General features: G+C 49.0%; 1 pseudogene; it reads left to right on the top strand.

The window, feature by feature from the left end:
* The first annotated feature begins 1,056 nt into the window (after positions 1–1,056).
* LOC143964685 (U2 spliceosomal RNA) lies at positions 1,057–1,176 on the top strand (annotated as a pseudogene).
* The last annotated feature ends 5,455 nt before the right edge of the window (positions 1,177–6,631 follow it).

Genomic DNA, 6,631 nt, shown 5'->3' with positions numbered 1-6,631 from the left:
AATGCATACAGTACAAGCACCTGGGACTGACGGGAGGGAAGGAGGGGCCGGCGGGGAGTAGCGCGCCTTTAGCAGTATTATAATCTGCATCACTGTAACGGCATATAATACAGCCTCTTCAAGTGGCCTCTCATGTGGCCCTTAATGGCCTTGGCTCTCGGGCGGCGCCCGAGTGACCAACTGGCCAGTCCGCCCCTGCGGAATGTATAAATTAATGGCATGTACTAGAATGATGAAAATGGAAGATATCTGGCGTATCTATCAAGGGATCCAAAGGGACTTTCATTAGTTTCCTTGGCGGTTCCCCCTTATCACCTCTTTACATATACTAGGATATGTAATAATAATACCATAACCCAAAGCATCACTGTACACTCACCTAGGTATAGGGGGCTACTGTTTGAGAGAATAATGGAAGTCCTTGTCTGTACATTAGTTCATGTTCCAGAGGATTTACATGAATCTTTATGCTGTTTTCAGTGCTATGTGCCAAGCTATGTAATAGAAATTAGGTCTGAAAAGAATGTGAACTGTACAGCTGTGTACAGGCAAAACAACGGAAGGGCTGAATGATCACTTACTCTATACTGTATATATTTTGTTGCTGATGCTGAAGGAGGGAAGAAGGGTATGGAGTTAAAACACACCTATCCTCTAAAAAAAACCATTGTTTAAAAAAAAAGAAGGGTCCAAAAGCAGTGCTCATTATCTCCACACTCCAGCACAGCGCTCCGTGTTTTCCTCTGGTTCCAGCTGTTGTTCCCCTAAAGGTAAATGACACCCTGGGTTCACAGGAGAATGAAGAAAACAATGTGAAGAACTGGACCTGGGGGCTTTATGTGATCAGATCAATGACAGTTCCAAAACAAGGTATGTAACGTAAAAGAAACAAAGGAATGCAAGGGGACTACAAGGTGGTGAGGGCTCTCCAGTAGGTGGGGGGTTTGCCCAAACTAGAGCTGAGTTTTAAACTAGATGCCTCACTATATGTAGGACTATGTCTGTATTTTGTTTTAGGAATTTTCGTTTTCCCCAATTCTGTATTATTAAGGGTTTACCTTAGTCTTGGCCTTTTGGCTAAGATCAAGTGTAGGATCTGTTTTTATCAGTTGCCAGAGGAGGCGCTGTGCTACTCCCAAAGGGGAGAGCTATGTAAGTTCAATAGTCTGAGCTGTCTGGAAGGGTGTTCCTGGTGAGGATGGGTGCTGCACCGGGTCTGGCCGAAGGGTCAGGTCCCTGGCCTTCTGGCCTAGATTAGTGTAGTCCTTGCTCCAGTCAGCTTATTGGGAGAGAGCACTGGCCCCCCCCTTTTCCACCGGGGGGGCGGATAGTACTTCCCGAATGTAGTTAGGTAGAAGTGACGGGAGCGGTGGTTAAGCCTTGGGGTCAGGGACTCTCAGGAACCATGAATCAGACTGAGACAGAAGTACAATCAAATCACACTTGTTTATTAATAAAAAGAAAAAGGTAAAAAGAAAAAGCGTAGTCAAGTATAGCCAGATCAAGTAGTCAGCCAGTCCAAAGTTCATTAACCAGATCAGGTAATCAGCCAGGCCTGAAGTCAGGGATCCAAGGAGAGCAACTGCAAGCAGGATAAGAAGCCAGGAGGGATGTTAGCAAGCCAGTCTTGAAACAAACAGCAGGAGATGGTTACTTGTGATGTGACCAACGTGAAGGCAAAGGAGAAATGAGCTGAAAGGCTTTAAATAGGCAGGTCAGACGAGCATTATCGGGAACAGCTGGTAACTGTGGAAAGAGAAGAGAGCTGGCAATTAGCCGACAGATGAGCGGCTAGCCCAGAGGAGGAAGGGCTAAGCCAGCCCTGACAGTACCTCCCCTCAATGACCCCTCTTCCTTGGAGGGCCACCGGGCTTGAGGGGAAACCATCTATGGAACTCATGTAGGAGGACAGGGGAATGTACGTCAGAGGATGAAACCCAGGAGTGTTCCTCCAGACCGTACCCCTTCCAATGCACCGGGTACTGTATGTACCCATGGAACCTACGGGAGTCAACAATGGATTGTACCTCATACTCCTCATAGTTCTCAACCTGAATAGGGTGATGATGTGGCACTGAGGTGGTAAATTGGTTACAGACCAACGGTTTCAATTGGAGACATGAAACACATTTGAGATGCGCATACTAGGAGGAAGGTCCAATGCGTAAGCTACTGGGTTAATCCTACGAAGGATACGGAAAGGCCCAATAAACCGAGGTGCAAACTTCAGTGAGGGAACACAAAGCCGGAGGTTGCGAGATGACAGCCAGACCCTGTCCCCAACCTGGCAGGAAGGCACAGGCAGGCATCTGCGGTCAGCATGGTGTCTGTACCTATCATTAGCATGACGCAAAGCCTCTTGGACTTGTACCCAAGTGGAACGAAGACCACGGAGGTGCTCCTCTAACGCAGGAATACTCTGCGGAACAAACGAGTCAGGCAACATGGAAGGTTGGAAACCATAATTCGCCATAAAGGAGACAATCGGGAGGCAGAATTCAAGGCACTGTTGTGAGAAAACTCTGCCCAAGGTAATAGGTCAGACCAGTTGTTATGATGGTCAGAAATATAGCAAAGTAGGAATTGCTCCAAGGACTGATTGGCTCGTTCTGCGGCCTCATTAGACTGCGGGTGATACGCAGAAGAGAACGCAAGCTGGATTCCCAACTGTGCACAAAAGGCTCGCCAGAACTGGGAGACAAACTGATTGCCCCTGTCCGAGACAATCACCTTGGGTAGCCCATGTAAGCGAAAGAACTCCCGAGCAAAAATGAGAACCGGTCATCCACCATAAGGACAACAGTGTTGCCTTGGGAATTGGGCAATTCCACAATGAAATCCATAGACAGGCAAGTCCAGGGCCTCTCTCTATTGGGTATGGGTTGTAGGAGGCCCACTGGAAGGTGTCGTGGAGTCTTACTCTGAGCACACACGGGACAGGCAGCTACGACAGACATCTGTGTGGTGGCTCTCCAGGGACTTGAAAAATATGAGGATATCATTGAGATAAACCACCACACACAATTGCAACAAATCTCGGAGGACATCATTAATACATTTCTGGAAAACTGTCGGGGCGTTACAAAGGCCAAAAGGCATTACCAGGTATTCATAATGGCCTGTTCTGGTATTAAAGGCAGTTTTCCACTCGTCGCCCTCCTTAATGCGCACAAGATTGTATGCCCCTCTCAGGTCAAGCTTCGTGAAAATCGTTGCTCCCTTGAGGCAGTCAAATAACTCAGTAATCAATGGAATTGGGTAGGCATTCTTAATCGTGACACGATTGAGACCCCCTATAATCTATACAAGGTTTCAGTTCACCGCTCTTCTTTTCCACAAAGAAGAAACCAGCACCAGCAGGAGACGAGGATTTGCGGATGAAACCTTGAGAAAGTGCGTCAGGAACATACTCCTCCATGGCCTTATCCTCCAAGACCGACAAAGGGTAAACCCGGCCACGAGGAGGTATGGCACCAGGTTGAAGGTCAATTGCGCAATCATAAGGCCGGTGTGGAGGCAAACTACCGACTTGACCTTTATCAAAGACCATGGTGCTCCTCTGGCAGAGAGGGGAGTGAAGCAGTGCACAGGACCTTAGATAGCTTCAGGAAGCATGTCTCACTGCATTGTGGTGACCAGGAGAGAACCTCAGCACAGAGCCAATCAAAAGAGGGGTTGTGCCTCTGTAACCAAGGATAACCAATAACCAGCGGAAATCTGGTTGAGGAAATAACTTGGAATTGGATTATCTCATGGTGAAGAGCCCATGCAGCCATGGACAACGGAACCGTCTCATGAGTCACATGAGCAGGCTGTAAAGGCCCCCCGTCAAGAGCCTCAATGGCAAGTGGAGTATCACGCAGCTGCAGTGGAATCGAGTGCTGCGAAACAAATGCAGCATCAATGAACAGGCCTGCAGACCCAGAGTCGATTAGAGCCTGTATCTCGATGGATGACTCAGCCCAAGAAAGGGTGACCAAAACCAGGGGCTTATCCTTCTGGATAACTGGGGACGAAACAACGCCACCTAAGGTCTGTCCATGACAGGACCTCAAGATTCCGGCGTTCCCTGGACAGGTAGGACAAGACTTCAAAAAGTGACCTGCCTGGCCACAATAAAGGCACAATCTCTCCCTCCTCTTAAAGGCTCTCTCATCCGCAGAGAGACGCGTGAAGCCCAGGTTCATGGGTTCCTCTTCACTGACCAACTCGGTACCAGGAGGCATGGGAGGTGAGGGAGGCATGGGTGGGACTACAAAGCTCAGAGGCAAACGTACAGGAAGCTTTCGCAAGCTGGAGTCAATGAGGATGGCAAACGAGATCAAGCTCTCCAGCTCAGTGGGTATATCTCGGGCTGCTATCTCATCCTTGATGGAATCCGAGAGACCATGGGAAAAAGCAGCCACGAGGGCCTCATTGTTCCAAGCAACCTCTGCTGCCAGAGTATGTAATTTAATGGCATAGTCGGCAACAGTTCTCGTACTCTGTTTGATGGACATGAGGCACTTGGCAGCAGAAGCGGAGCTTTCGGGAACGTCAAAAACCCTTTTAAAGGAGGCCACAAAGTGAGGGTAACTCAAGACAACAGGTTTCTGTGTCTCCCATAGAGGGTTAGACCAGGCCAAGGCTCTCTCAGAAAGCAAAGATATCACGAAACCTACTTTGCTTCTGTCCGTGGGAAACGCCTGGGGCAGCATTTCGAAGTATATCTCAGCCTGATTGAGAAACCCTCTGCATTGAACTGGATCGCCCCCAAATCGCTGGGGAAGCGGAGCAGAACCAGACATACCTCTTGTAGAGGTAATACTCGAGGCGGGTGCCTGCACAGAGACTGACGCAGCAGCAGGGACGGCCCACCGGAGCAGCCACCGTGGGGGATTCCAGGTGAGCCATGCGATTCAGGAGCATTTGTAATGCCAAGGCAAACTGATCCATGTGGTGATCGTGCTCATCCAATCTGGAAAAAATATTACCAAGAAGTGGATTGACTGTATCTTCTGAATTCATGGCCTTCACGTACTGTCATGCCGCATACACACGGGCGGACTGTATGGCCTACTTAGTCCGCCGAAACACATTTCAGCGGACAGTCCGCTCGTGTGTGGGCTTCAGCTGACTTTTTCAGCGTGCAGTCTGGCGTACTAAGTATTTCGGATTTTTGGAAATTCTGTCCGTCGTACTTTGGTTTCAGCGGACAATCCGCTCGTCAGTAGGCTAGTTCGACGGACTAAGAATGGCGCATGCTCAGAAAGGATTTACACGGCGGAAAGGTGCTTTGCTGTGTATTGGACTTCCTATTTCTAGTCCCGTTGTACGTGCTGTACACGTCATCGCGCAAGCTTTCGTCGGACTGTTTGGCTATCCGTGTGTGGTCAAGTCCGTTCAGTGGAAAGTATGACGGACTGTCCGTCGGATTGTATGACGGACTAAGTACGTCATACAATCCGCTCGTGTGTACGCGGCATCAGGAACCATGAATCAGACTGAAACAGAAGTACAATCAAATCACACTTGTTTATTAATAAAAATAAAAAGGTAAAAAGAAAAAGCGTAGTCAAGCATAGCCAGAGTCCAGTAGCCAGATCGGGTAGTCAGCCAGTCCAAAGTTCATTAACCAGATCGGGTAATCAGCCAGGCCTGAAGTCAGGGATCCAAGGAGAGCAACTGCAAGCAGGATAAGAAGCCAGGAGGGATGTCAGCAAGCCAGTCTTGAAACAAATAGCAGGAGATGGTTCCTTGTGATGTGACCAACGTGAAGGCAAAGGAGAAATGAGCTGGAAGGCTTTGAATAGGCAGGTCAGACGAGCATCATCGGGAACAGCTGGTAACTGTAGAAAGAGAAGAGAGCTGGCAATTAGCCAACAGCTGAGTGGCTAGCCCAGTGGAGGAAGGGCTAAGCCAGCCCTGACAGGGGCTCTCCCTAAGCTCTCAGAACCTGTTGGGGTAGGGGCTGCACTTGTCTGGTTGGAAAGAAAGACTATGGTGTATGGGCCCCTGGAGTGGCAGTCCAGGGGTGCCATACATTCACTGTGAGTGAGGGTCACTTTGATTTATGGCACCATGGTCACTGCACCAATACACACTTTCTTCTCACCTGCCTCCTGGGCTGAGCCTTTTGGCCGGGACCGGAGGAATTTTATTATTCCTGGCTAGAGGGCCTAGTCGTTGTTTTACACAATGAGCGCTTTTCACTCTCCTCTCCACTTCCTTCTCCCCCACTTTCTTTTATTTAAGCCCTTTGTTTGTCACTTTTTGTATTTCTATGTTTGTACATGTTTTTGCACGTGTGCCTGGTAGGGTGTAGGTTCTCGGGCCTAACCTGAAAATCTTGGAAGAGTGTGGACATGGCCTTCTGGCTTAGTTCGCCCTCTGTCATGGAGTCTCCCTTCGGGGGAGGGGGTCCCCACCGAGTACTTGGGTGGGTCTGTCTGGTTTCAGCCAGATGGACCAAGTGTGAAGTATCCGAGTACCTGTCTGGAGCCTACCGACCCGGGGGATCAGGGAAAGGCCCTCTGATTTTACAGGGCTTGTGTACAACCATTGCATGTTTTTGTGTTTCACTATTTATGTGTGTGCACATTTTTTTGGCAATGGCTGAAGTTTTTGAGTGTATTTCACACGCCACTAGCTT

Source organism: Lithobates pipiens, unplaced genomic scaffold (genome assembly GCF_037356315.1).
Source record: "Lithobates pipiens isolate NorthernLeopardFrog02 unplaced genomic scaffold, aLitPip1_a1.2 Scaffold_8, whole genome shotgun sequence".
Taxonomy (NCBI): Eukaryota; Metazoa; Chordata; class Amphibia; order Anura; family Ranidae; genus Lithobates; species Lithobates pipiens.
This window is presented reverse-complemented; position numbering and strand designations above follow the sequence as displayed.